This window comes from Salvelinus alpinus, chromosome 23 (assembly GCF_045679555.1).
Source record: "Salvelinus alpinus chromosome 23, SLU_Salpinus.1, whole genome shotgun sequence".
Lineage (NCBI taxonomy): Eukaryota > Metazoa > Chordata > Actinopteri > Salmoniformes > Salmonidae > Salvelinus > Salvelinus alpinus.
In genome coordinates this window covers 42487083-42500961 of record NC_092108.1, presented here as the reverse complement: position 1 = coordinate 42500961, position 13879 = coordinate 42487083, and the positions used below count along the sequence as shown (strand labels likewise).

General features: G+C 42.1%; 1 pseudogene; it reads left to right on the top strand.

The window, feature by feature from the left end:
- The first annotated feature begins 735 nt into the window (after window positions 1–735).
- On the top strand, window positions 736–13146 carry LOC139551277 (polyamine-transporting ATPase 13A3-like; annotated as a pseudogene).
- Window positions 13147–13879: the final 733 nt, after the last annotated feature.

Sequence of the window (13879 nt, the reverse complement as noted above, 5' to 3'; positions counted from 1 at the left end):
AACAATGATAAATCAAAGAATAAATCTAATATATCGGAATAAAGGGATAGGCACATTTTTTTTTATCAAGGGCGCATGGCAAACAAATGGCAAAAAATGAGCAAGTACAAAGGAAAATCGATGCGTAAAGGAGCTCAGCTGAGGTCTGATTCAGCACTACTGAGTGGACAGTGCCGTGGACAGGGAGACAGTTTGTGTAGCCACATAGAAATAAAAGAATGGTTTAAACCATGACAGAGAGGTGGGGGTGTTCGTTTCATTCGGAAGCTTTTATTTTCATATTTACCACTGTAAAACATATTTACCACTGCATTTTAAACAAATAGGATAATGGTTAAATTAGCATTATTTAGACACCCCCAAAAGTTTGACTTTTGTTACATTTAGGGGAGCTAATGTCTCACTCAGGGGAGCTGAGCCCCCCCGGCTCCCCCGTAATTCGCACCCTGGCTATGCTAACAATGCTATATACTAAGACAAGAACACAATCCCTTCCATAAGCATATGTGCCAGACTGTTTCTGCATTCAGCAATGTTAAATCATTGCTTTGACAAGATAGCAAAAAGATGGCTAAAGCAGACTGGCATTCAGGCTACCTGTCTAAATCCTCTTTCGCCTGTCAGAAGGGGCTGACAGTTTTCAAGGGGTCCCTGATGTTGCTTAACACCAATGATTGTGATTCCTAGATTCTGGAGGAGCCTACAGACTAAGAGACAGCCCTCTACAATTCCATAATGCCCAACGCAGGTGCTCCCCAAGGTCAACCAGGAAGTAAATCTAGCAAAGGACATGGTAAAGTATCCATAGTATGCTCACTCTTACCTCTCTACGTCTACATACCTGTTAAATATACTTTAGCCTTATTTTCTCCTTTACTTTTCAGGAGCTGTCTGAGTTGACGGTAAGAAGTCTGAGGACAAAAGCATATTTCTTTCTTTCCTTGAGTGTTGATTTGCATGTGAATGGATAGGTTGAATGGATAATGTTTGACTGACCGTGTGCTATCTATCTGTCCTAAATCATCATATGAGATTGGGATTGTCTGCCAGTTCCCCTTCTCGTCGGCTCTACAGAGGACGAATGTGGTGGTCCAGAGGCTGGGAAGAAGGGCATGGACACCTACCTCAAGGGGGCGCCAGAGGTTGAGGCCAGCCTCTGCAGAGAGGACAAATATTAGTGAGACCCTTATCTTACCAACTCTTACCAGGGAGCAGCTTGCCAGAACATGTGCTTCTATTCCAGTACCCAACCTGTATGTGGACTGTCAAGACAGGCTTTGGAAACACTTCTTTTAGTATCGGAGAGCTTTACCGAGACACTGGAGTCTGGGGTTCAGAGACATAACCCTGGCCCATCGCCAGCTGGAGGCCAAACTCTCCTGGCCAAACTCAGAATGGGCTGAATACTGTAAGCGGCAATTTTGCAGTAGCAAGTTGACTTTGAAAAGGTAAAAGAGGAGACTTGACTTCCAGGATCTGGTGGAAGTAAAAGTTTTTTTATACAGAGCTTTGGGAAACAAGTGTTCACGTGAAAATGCAGCGACTAATAAGCAGCAGAGGCAACAAAAAAAAACAAGGCCACTAGCGTTGTGTAGTAAAACATGGCTAAAAGGCCAAGTCTCAAGATGATATAGTCATTCTGAATTACGAAAACATGCATCGTTACAGACGTTGGTTGACATGAAACTGATACAACTTCCAATTGAACAACGAGAACAGTGAAGACATTGGCTACTTTAGGGTACAGAGTGAAATTCAGCAGTTTAGTTCAAGATTGGATTGTCAGTTCCTGAAGCTGAGAATTCTGTGTCCTGACATCTGATACAAAGATACATGGAAAACACTTGTGGACTTTTGATGATTATAAGCGAAAACATGTGAGGACGTGGTCGTCGTCGATCTTGTTTGTCTGGATCGGCCCACACAATACATATGTGTGATATGTGCCGAACCAATCACAGTAATGAGAACTAGCTTATTTCCTGTTGGAAGATTCAAGACATTTGTAACCTTGCGTTAGCTAGATTCTTTTTACCTAGGATACTTTTTTGTTGTTGTTGTATTGTCTGTTTTCTATTCCTGTCATGGATCTCATAGAGACCAATATGGAGATCCTTGGGCTCATAATCATGCCAAACAAGCTGAAGGAAGAGACTGTCAGGGTTTTAAAAAGACCAACGATGTGCAAACATCACGCACTGTGATGGTTATTGGTGAGTAAGGCAATCTTATACACAGTCTTCACTCACAGTAAAACATGTTGAGATTGATGTACTGTAGCATGTGCCAATCTTACCATACATCCACCAGCGCTTTAGACTCTGAAGTAACCACCAGTTCTGCAACTGCTATTATGTCATTTGGGATTACTAAACTAGCTATGACTAGGTCCCACACCTACACTGGTAACAATGGAAATGTATAGCATCTTGTTATTCCCTCTCTTGGTCTGTAGGTGATAATATGCTCTAAACCATATCAGTAGCCAGAGACTGTGGGATGATAAGCACCTCATGAGAGGGTCATCATAGCAGACGCCACACCTCCCAAAGACATCCAGCCTTCTCGGATCAATTGGCACCATACAGAGAACCACTCCACCAGCATGGACAACCACGTTGAGGTGACGGAAGAACAGCATTGTAGATTGATATTCAATTATTCATTCAATTATTCTATGAAGACATGATCTGAGTTCATTAAGCAAGTCTCCCTTGGAAACAAGATACTGCTTTATGTATCCATGAAGTCCATTATAAAATATAAAGTATGTGTGTTATTTTAAAAAGGTAAGCTACACACTGATGTGTGTGATCCATCATGGCCGTTCACACCCCACTTTTCTCTATTGTTCCCCAGTCAGTGGAGATCAGCCTTGAAGATATTTGCCACGTGGCCTATGGTGAGCAGCAGGAGCAGCGCTACCACTTTGCCATGAGTGGCAGGTCCTTCGCTGTTGTCACAGAACACTTTCCTGACTTGGTCCAAAAGGTCAGTGCCACATTCCATCCCTCTATTTGGACAACTGAAATGAAAGGACTGTAGCACATACTAAATTGCTACATTCTGGTGTTTAGTGCCTCCTATAACCATCCTGTGTAGACTGGGTTTGTAAGACCTTGATAGTAGACCATTATGGATAATATGGCTGCGTTTACACAGGCAGCCTAATTCTGACCTTTTTACACTAATTGGTCTTTTGACCAATCTGATCAGCTCTTTTGACAATAATTGGGCAATAGATTAGAATTGGGCTGCCTGTGTCAACACAGCCTATGTCACACTGTAGTACAACATCATTTGATGGTAGTTTCTTCTCTGGGTGGTTCTGTAGTTGGCACTGCAGGACACAATACTCGCCTGCATGGCTCCTGACCAGAAGACTCAGCTGGTGTGTTGAGTGAGTCTCCTCTTCAGCACTAACCATATGAGCACAAGACGTTGAAAAGACGTCCTTTCAACGTCTTGTGCTCACTGGGAGCTGTTAGCCAGTATTACATTGGCCACATGGCGTTAATTGCCTCTGTGTTTTTTTCTCTCTGCAGCTATACTGTAGGGATGTGTGGTGATGGTGCCAATGACTGTAAGTATGGGGTTGTCGTTTTTCATGATGTTGGAAGAAATCCACTGGGTGCTTTTCATCTCATGCTATAAAAGCATGTTTTACTGCAATTATATGGTCCTCTGTAGCTCAGTTTGTAGAGAATGGCGCTCGCAACGCCAGGATAGTGGGTTCAATTCCTGCGACCATACTTACGTAAAATGTATGCACGCGTGATTCTACGTTGCTTTGGATAAAAGCGTCTGCTAAATGGCATATTTTATTACTGTAAATAATGTTTGAAGGGGCAGGTTAGTGTTGATATGATCAGGGCCCCTGTCACATAGGATCAGCTATTTACTGACTGAGCGCAAACATTTTAGTTGTTTAACAGACACTCAGGATGACATTGGTGAGTTGAGCCATAAGGGGGCAGTATTCTCATGACAGCACTATTAGGAACAGACCTCTCTTTCTTGTAATGTATTACAGATTCAGCCTCTTGTATTTCTGCGATAAACTGTATTTTTTTCAGACATTGTTATGCAAACTGACAAAGAGACTCTTAACTTTCAACTGGCCTCCACGGGAATTGAACCAGTGTCCCAAGGATTTTTTTTGGAGCGCATTGAGAGATCTCCCCTCCCTTCTTTTTCTGCTATCTCCAGGCCCTGAAGACAGCTCACAGTGGGACCTCCTTGTCAGCGCTGGGTGCCTCGGTCACCTCCCTCTTCACCTCCAACATCTCCTGTGTACCCAACCTCATTAGGTACTGTAGCATCCCTCTCATCAACCTTGTTAACTATCACTTTATTTTACAGGCCTTATACAGTTGGTACAAATTACATGGCAAGCTATAATGTACTTATTTTGGTAACAACATGATATCGAACGGTACTTAAACAGACAGTTAGTCGTAAGGTGCCGCTGCGGTCAAATATATATGCCACCTTGCACGATTCACTATTTCTTCAACAACAACAAAAAATACATTGAAAACTTTTGGTGTTCCCATATGTATTTGTATGCGTTCAACCTTTACAGGACTAAGACAAAAATATCTAAACTGAAATTAAGATTTTTCAATTTAATTAGGTAAACAAATGGCCGAGACTAAATTATTCAAAATTCTAATTAATTTGGTGGGAGGCAAGTGATTCTTGTTTATGTGTAATTGAACTCACATGTGGTAAGTTGCATGTGCCTACAGGGTAAAAATAGCCATTCAACCAGTTTTGAAAAGAGAAAACAGAACATTGCACTCCATTGTAAAGTGCAAGGCTGCCAATGTATTTGACCGCATCTCTATAACAATGTGAATAAACTATAGGCTATAACGGCCTGTGGAATAAAATGTATCTGTTGAGGTATTTGAAGTGCTGCATCAAAGTAGTCTCTTCCAGAGTTGCCAGAGCAATTGTGAGCAATTGTATTCAACAGTGAGCAATTGTATTCATGCATAAAAAAAGCAAATAATGAAAGAAAAGCATTGCAAGTTTGAATTTTGTAAAGTTAGTGTGGGAGAGGTGGAACAATTATTGCTATCGCTCAATAATGACAAACCTCCTGGCATTGACAACCTACTGAGGATGGTAGCTGACTCTATAGCCACTCCTATCTGTCATATTTTTAATCTGAGTTTAGAGGAAAGTTTTTGTCCTCAGGCTTGGAGGGAAGCCAAAGTAATTCCGCTACCCAAGAGTGGTAAAGCGGCCTTTACTGGTTCTGACAGCAGACTTATAAGCTTGCTGCCAGCGCTTAGCAAACTGTTGGAAAAAATAGTGTTGGACCAAATACAATGCTATTTCTCTGTAAACAAATAAACAACAGACTTTCAGCATGCTTATAGAGAAGGGCACTCAACATGTACTGCACTGACACAAATGACTGATGATTGATTGAAAAAAATGGATAATAAGAAGATTGTGGGAGCTGTACTGTTAGATTTCAGTGCAGCCTTTGATATTATTTACCATGACCAGTTGTTGAAAAAATGTATGTGTTATGGCTTTTCAACCTCTGCATTATCGTGGATTCAGAGCTATCTATCTAATAGAACTCAAAGGTTTTTCTTTAATGGAAGCTTCTCTAATGTCAAACATATAAAGTGTGGTGTACCGCAGGGCAGCTCTCTAGGCCCTCTACTCTATTCTATTTTTACCAATGACCTGCGACTGTCATTAAACAAAGCATGTGTGTCCATGTATGCTGATGATTCAGCCAAATACGCATCAGCAACCACAGCTAATGAAGTCACTGAAACCCTTAACAAAGAGTGGCAGTCTGTTTTGGAATGGGTGGCCAGTAATAAACTGGTCCTGAACATCTCTAAAACTAAGAGCATTATATTTGGTACAAATCATTCCTTAATAAGTTCTAGACCTCAGCTGAAACTGGTAATGAAGGGTGTGGCTGTTGAACAAGTTGAGGAGACTAAATTATTTGCCGTTACTTTAGATTGTAAACTGTCATGGTCAAAACATATAGATTAAATGTTTGTAAAGATGGGGAGAGGTCTGGCCGTAATAAAGACATGATCTGCTTTTTTGACACCACACTCCACTAAGCAGGTTCTGCAGGCTCTAGCGTTGTCTAATCTTGATTATTGTTCAGTTATGTGGTCCAGTGCTGCAAGGAAATACCTAGTTATGCTGCAGCTGGCCCAGAACAGAGCTGCACAATTTGCTCTTAATTGTAATCAGAGGGCTGATATAAATACTATGCATGCCAGTCTCTCTTGGCTAAGAGTTGAGGAGAGACTGACTACAGCACTTCTTCTTTTTATAAGAAACATTAATGTGCTGAAAATCCCAAATTATTTGCATAGTCAACTTACACACAGCTCTGACACACACACTTATCCCACCAGACATGCCACCAGGGGTCTTTTCACAGTCCCCAAATCCAGAACAAATTCAAGAAAGCGTACAGTATTATATAGAGCCCTAATTGCATGGAACTTCCTTCCATCTCATATTGCTCAAATAAACAGTAAACCTGCTTTCAAAAAACAGATAAAGCAACACCTCGCGGCACAACGCCTCTCCCCTATTTGACCTACATAGTTTGTGTGTATTAATTGATATGTAGGCTACCTGGGCCTTTAACATTTTTTTATGTAGTTCTGTCCTTGAGCTGTTCTTGTCTATTGATGTTCTGTATTATGTCATCCTGTATTGTGTTTCATGTTTTGTGTGGACCCCAGGAAGAGTAGCTGCTGCTTTTGCAACAGCTAATGGGGATCCTAATAAAATACCAAATACCAGACTGAATGATGGCCTGTTGTTTCTCCACAGGGAGGGCCGAGCTGCTTCTGTCTGTTCAAGTTCATGGCTCTGTACAGCATCATCCAGTCACACTCCTCTACTCTGTGAGTACTGGTCCTCGGTCAGTTTAGCAGCTTTGATGAACTGACAAACAAGATACCGGCTGGTTTGAGATCAGTTTTAAGGGCTTGTGCTTCTCTGTTTCTAGATCCTCAGCAGCCGAGGAGACTTCCAGTTCCACTTCATTGACGTTGCTATCATCCTAATCATCGCCTTCACGAGTAGTGTGGATCTCTGTCTCGACATATTTTAGCTAGCATTACCCAGAGCCGAGTGTTTCAACAGACGCTGTACTAAACATCCCGACCACATTCTTTATGAGATTATTTGCCGTTGGGAAGAGACATCCAGCTCTTCCATTTATGCTCAACCTTTATTAAAATCACTAAGATTTTGCTGTAGAATTAGATGTGCTCCATGAATAACATGTATCATGATGTACTGTTGATTGATTTCCAATCATTCTTTATTACCAGTGAGTCTGACCAGGTGTGGAAGGAATTGTGTGGTGCGACAGCCCCCATCCAGTCTGATCTCCGGCCCTCTGCTGTTCTCTGTGCTGACCCAGATCCTGTCTGTACACTGCTACTACTCGCTGTTTATTAGCTATGCATAGTCACTTCACCCCCACCTACATGTACAAATTACCTCAACTAACCTGTACTCCCCGCACACTGACTCGGTACCGGTGCCCCCTGTATAGAGCCTCGTCATTGTTATTCTTATTGTGTCCCTTTTTATTATTACCTTTTATTTTAGTCTACTTGGTAAATATTTTCTTAACTCGTCTTGAACTGCGCTGTTGGTTAAGGGCTTGTAAGTAAGCATTTCACGGTAAAGTGTACACTTGTTGTATTCGGTGCATGTGACAAATAAAGTTTGATTTGATTTGATCCTCACCTGCTTGGCCTTCCAGGTCCTGGCCTTCCTCTGGATCCGAGGCCAGAGCTGGCACGAGAAATGGACGCCCCTCTCAAAGTGTGTACTGCACTGCCTGGGCTGTGGGGGAAGGAAACTGGGACACCTATTTGGCTATTTTGACTCTCCACCACGCCACCTAGTTGTGTAATTACATCTAAGAAGTCCATCCAAAGGTCAATGAAGGTCACCCTTGGACTTTGCTCTGGATGACAGTTACCATCATGGCATATCCTGTAAACAATCAGAGGTACAATATCTGGCCCATGTAATTAGGTCCAAGAAATGTAACTTCATGCTAACCCAAGTTCCTCTTCAACAGTGCCTGTAATGTTTCCAGTGCCAGTGTCACCCATGGTCTCAACGTAACGTCACATGTCGACCACAAGAACATCAAGAACTACGAGAACACTCTTCTACATGTCCTCCTTCCAGTACCTAGCTGTGGCCATCATCTTCTCCAAGGGGAAGCCTTTCGGACAGCCAAGCTACAAAAACTGTAAGCTTCCCCGGTGTGTCGTCTACAATGCACTGATGAACAGTGTTTGAATCCACTGCAGATATACTTACATAGAAACAACTAAATGCAACCTTTACAATGCTAATGTTACTGTTTTACATAGAGCTAACATAAAGCAAAGTTTATTCTGAAGCTATTGTTTACAGTATACAGTGGCTTGCGAAAGTATTCACCCCCCTTGGCATTTTTCCTATTTTGTTGCCTTACAACCTAGAATTAAAATCGATTTGCTGGGGGGTTTGTATCATTTGATTTACAAAACATGCCTACCACTTTTAAAATGCTAAATATTTTTTCTTGTGAAACAAACAAGAAATAAGACAAAAAAACAGAAAACTTGAGCGTGTATTCACCCCCCCCCCCCCCCCCCCCACACCCAAAGTCAATACTTTCTAGAGCCACCTTTTGCAGCGATTACAGCTGCAAGTCTCTTGGGGTATGTCTCTATTAGCTTGGCACATCTAGCCACTGGGATTTTTGCTCATTCTTCAAGGCAAAAATGCTCCAGCTCCTTCAAGTTGGATGGGTTCCTCTGGTGTACAGCAATCTTTAAGTCCTACCACAGATTCTCAATTGGACTGAGGTCTGGGCTTTTTTATTTATTTATTTTATTTCACCTTTATTTAACCAGGTAGGCTAGTTGAGAACAAGTTCTCATTTACAACTGCGACCTGGCCAAGATTAAGCAAAGCAGTTCGACACATACAACAACACAGAGTTACACAGGGAATAAACAAACATACAGTCAATAACACAGTAGAAAAAAGGCTATATACAGTGTGTGCAAATGAGGTAAGATAAGGGAGATAAGGCAATAAATAGGCCATAATTACGAGGTAATAACGATATAGCAAGTAAACACTGGAGTGATAGATGTGCAGAAGATGAATATGCAAGTAGAGATACTGGGGTGCAAAGGAGCAAAATAAATAAATAAATACAGTATGGGGATGAGGTAGTTTGATGAGCTATTTACAGATGGGCTATGCACAGGTGCAATGATCTGTGAGCTGCTCTGACAGCTGGTGCTTGAAGTTAGTGAGGGAGATATGAGTCTCCAGCTTCAGTGATTTTTGCAGTTCGTTCCAGTCATTGGCAGCAGAGAACTGGAAGGAAAGGAGGAATTGGCTTTGGGGGTGACCAGTGAAATATACCTGCTGGAGCGCATGCTGCGGGTTGGTGCTGCTATAGTGACCAGTGAACTGAGATAAGGCCGGGCTTTACCTAGCAAAGACTTGTAGATGACCTGGAGCCAGTGGGTTTGGCGACGAATATGAAGCGAGGGCCAGCCAACGAGAGCGTACAGGTCGCAGTGGTGGATAGTATATGGGGCTTTGGTGACAAAACGGATGGCACTGTGATAGACTGCATCCAATTTGTTGAGTAGAGTGTTGGAGGCTATTTTGTAAATGACATCGCCAAAGTCGAGGATCGGTAGGATAGTCAGTTTTACGAGGGTATGTTTGGCAGCGTGAGTGAAGGATGATTTGTTGCGAAATAGGAATTTAATTAGATTTAATTAGAATTAGATTTAATTTTGGATTGGAGATGCTTAATGTGGGTCTGGAAGGAGAGTTTACAGTCTAACCAGACACCTAGGTATTTGTAGTTGTCCACATATTCTAAGTCAGAACCGTCCAGAGTAGTGATGCTGGACGGGCAGGCAAGTGTGGGCAGCGATCGGTTGAAGAGCATGTATTTAATTTTACTTGCATTTAAGAGCAGTTTGGCATTGAAGCTCGTCTAGAGGTTTGTTAGCACAGTGTCCAAAGAAGGGCCAGAAGTATACAGAATGGTGTCGTCTGCATAGAGGTGGATCAGATCACCAGCAGCAAAAGCGACATCATTGATTTATACAGAGAAGAGAGTTGGCCCGAGAATTGAACCCCGTGGCACCCCCATAGAGACTGCCAGAGGTACGGACAACAGGCCCTCCGATTTGACACACTGAACTCTATCAGAGAAGTAGTTGGTGAACCAGGCGAGGCAGTCATTTGAGAAACCAAGGCTGTTGAGTCTGCCGATAAGAATGTGGTGATTGACAGCTTTGACTAGGCCATTCCAAGACATTTAAATGTTTCCCCTTAAACCACTCAAGTGTTGCTTTAGCAGTATGCTTAGGGTCATTGTCCTGCTGGAAGGTGAACCTGAGAAGTACATTTTCAACCATTGCACCATAATTCCTCAGTTTGTTCACATCAATAAATGTCCCAGTCTCAAATCTCTGGAAGACTGAAACAGGTTTCCCTCAAGAATTTCCCTATATTTAGCGCCATCCATCATTCCTTTGATTCTGTCCAGTTTCCCAGTTCCTGCCGATGAAAAACATCCCCACACATGATGCTGCCACCACCATGCTTCACTGTGGGGATGTTGTTCTCGGGGTGATGAGAGGTGTTGGGTTTGAGCCAGACATAGCATTTTCCTTGATGGCCAAAAAGCTACATTTTAGTCTCATCTGACCAGAGTACCTTCTTCCATATGTTTGGGTAGTCTCCCACATGCCTTTTGGCGAACACCAAACGTGTTTGCTTATTTTTTTTTTAAAGCAATGTATTTTTTTCTGGCCACTCTTCCATAAAGCGCAGCTCTGTGGAGTGTACGGCTTAAAGTGGTCCTATGGACAGATACTCCAATCTCCGCTGTGGAGCTTTGCAGCTCCTTCAGGGTTATCTTTGGTCTTTTTGTTGCCTCTGATTAATGCCCTCCTTGCCTGGTCTTTGAGTTTTGGTGGGCGGCCCTCTCTTGGCAGGTTTGTTGTGGTGCCATATTCTTTCCATTTTTTAATAATGGATTTAATGGTGCTCCAGGGGATGTTCAAAGTTTTGGATATTTTTTTATAACCCAACCCTGAGCTGTACTTCTCCACAACTTTGTCCCTGACCTGTTTGGAGCGCTCCTTGGACTTCATGGTGCCGCTTGCTTGGTGGTGCCCCTTGCTTAGTGGTGTTGCAGACTCTGGGGCCTTTCAGAACAGGTGTATATATACTGAGATCATGTGACAGATCATCTGACACTTAGACTTCATTTAACTAATTATGTCACTTCTGAAGGTAATTGGTTGCACTAGATCTTATTTTGGGGCTTCATAGCAAAGGGTGAATACATATGCACGCACCACTTTTCCGTTGTTTTTATTTGATTTCTTTTTAAACATGTTATTTTTTAAATTTCACTTCACCGATTTGGACTATTTTGTGTATGTCCATTACATGAAATCCAAATAAAAATCAATTTAAATTACAGGTTGTAATGCAACAAAATAGGAAAAACACCAAGGGGGATGAATACTTTTGCAAGGCACTGTACCTCATCTGATATGTAAATTAAATTGTCCATAGTTTGTATGAGCAGCAAAATTACCTTGTTCAAACCGATCTCAATTGTGAGCCAAAATGGGCGACCCAAAATGGCTGCCTTTGCCTGGCATTATGTCATGTACTGTAGTGTATGCCTTGCCTTGTGATGCTTTTGTTTTGAGATTCTAGGCAACCCCATCCCATTGCCGCCTTTCCCCGTAGATTGTGTGTGTTCCCTTGAATGGCGCATAGCGGTGGTCGTCACTGTAATAGTGAATGCGGCTGTGTCTTTTCTATTGGAGGTATATTATAGGGAATTTCATATGTACAATTAATCTCTATAGCCAATTAATTGACAGCTTGTTGAGAATCTTGCATGTAGAAATCTGTGATTTATTAAATCACACTAATCCAATCAATTGATACAACAATCCCAAAGTAATCAAATACAACAATCACATTGAATCAATATTTCTTAATGAATCCATAGGCATATGCGTTTTTATTTTTGACAGTTGTCCTGAGTGACACCCATGTCTTTTCTCGTAACCTTGTCATCACCCCTTACTATGTATGATCAGTAGCCATTTTGTTTTCACTCCTGCCCAATGGAATCTCCCGTAAACTTTGTACCTTGACATCATCTTCTGGAGGCTGATGTTCAGTTGAGACGAGCAGGGGGGGGGGGGGCAGTGATGGCATGGGCGTCACCTCCGCTGCTCACACACCTCCGGTTGGGACATTTTCGGCTTTGCGTCTTTTTCTCTCTTTCACTCCAGACCTAGTGCATCTTTTTGACTCCAAGTAAGGCTCCCTCCCTTTCCCCCCGCTGTGCATGGAGAACGTGGATACATTGATCATTGCTCTGGCTTCTGAGGTGCTTTACATTCAATGTGTTTATTTTGTGCTGAATTTGTCTGTCTTTTTCATGATCGAAGAAGGCTGTGAATGGAAAATGAGAGATGCCTACAGTGATTGTTGAAAAATCACTGTTTTTCTTACTGTTCTAGCTTTGCTAAGAATTAACAAGTTACTGTCACGAATCCCGCTTCCTGAGTCTGTTTTTGCCTGTGTTCTGTCCTGGAGTGTTTTTTCCGGTGTCCTGGAACGCACCCTGTCTGGTTGCCGGGCGACGTAGCTAGTTGGAGGATCTCTGAGTACCCGCACCTGTATCCCATCAGCTAACTGCACACCTGGTCCTGATCATCACCCCTCCACTTCATAAGCGCTGACCTGACATCCATTCCCTGCCGGATCGTTAGCCATGAACAGTATGTTGTGCCAGCGTATCAGCCTCCAGTTTGATAGAGTTTCTTTTGTTGTTTTGTACGTCTTGCTTGCCTTGAACTTACCTCAGTTTTTTCTGTCTACAGTCATTCACCCGGAACACTCATCCCATCCCTACCTGGTCGTCGGTGACTTCAGTTACTTCCTTGGATCTGCTTACTCAATTCCATCAACTCACCTCCGCTGCCCGCTCCGCTACTTGGATTTTTCTATCACAACATTTAAACTTGTAAATAAATACTCACCTTCGTCTTACTCTCCTTGTCCTGGTCTGCTTCTGGGTTCTACTTTAGAGAACCGTGACAGTTACATTAAAATGACTAGGAATTACAGATGCACCGATATAGATGCATGGTATGGAAAGTTTCAGTCCTATAACCATTATTAGGTTCTATGATCCAATTTTTTTATTTTTTATTCTCACATAGATCAGAGAAATGTGTTGTTTTACAGGGTCAGCCATAGTAGAACAGCACTCCTGGAGTAAATTAGGGTTAAGTGCCTTGCTCAAGGGCACATTGACAGATTTTTCACCTTGGGTACTCGAACCAGTGACCTTTCAGTTACTAACCCAACACTCTAACCGCTAGGCTATCTTGTAGACAATACCGTTGTCAAAAACTGCTTTTCAGAAATATCTGCAAATCTTTATGTTAGCACACCTTGAGTTTAAGTGGTTCATCTTAATATTGGATATAAAATAATATTGTCTGATGCGATATTCACTGATATTGATATCATGTTTTTAGAGATTATCGTCCAACACTGATATATAGTCTGATATATCATGCATTCTTACTAGGAATAAAAAAGAAAAATACAATTTGCTTTGCAGCAATTGAAAAGTGCCTACTGCAACTGTGGCCTATGCTGTTTTCTTGTCTATTGTACCATTTCTAGTCTGCTAATGTGTCACGATCGTTTGTAGAATTAACGGACCAAGGCGCAGCGTGCGTAGAGTTCCACATGTTTAATTAAAGAAACTCAC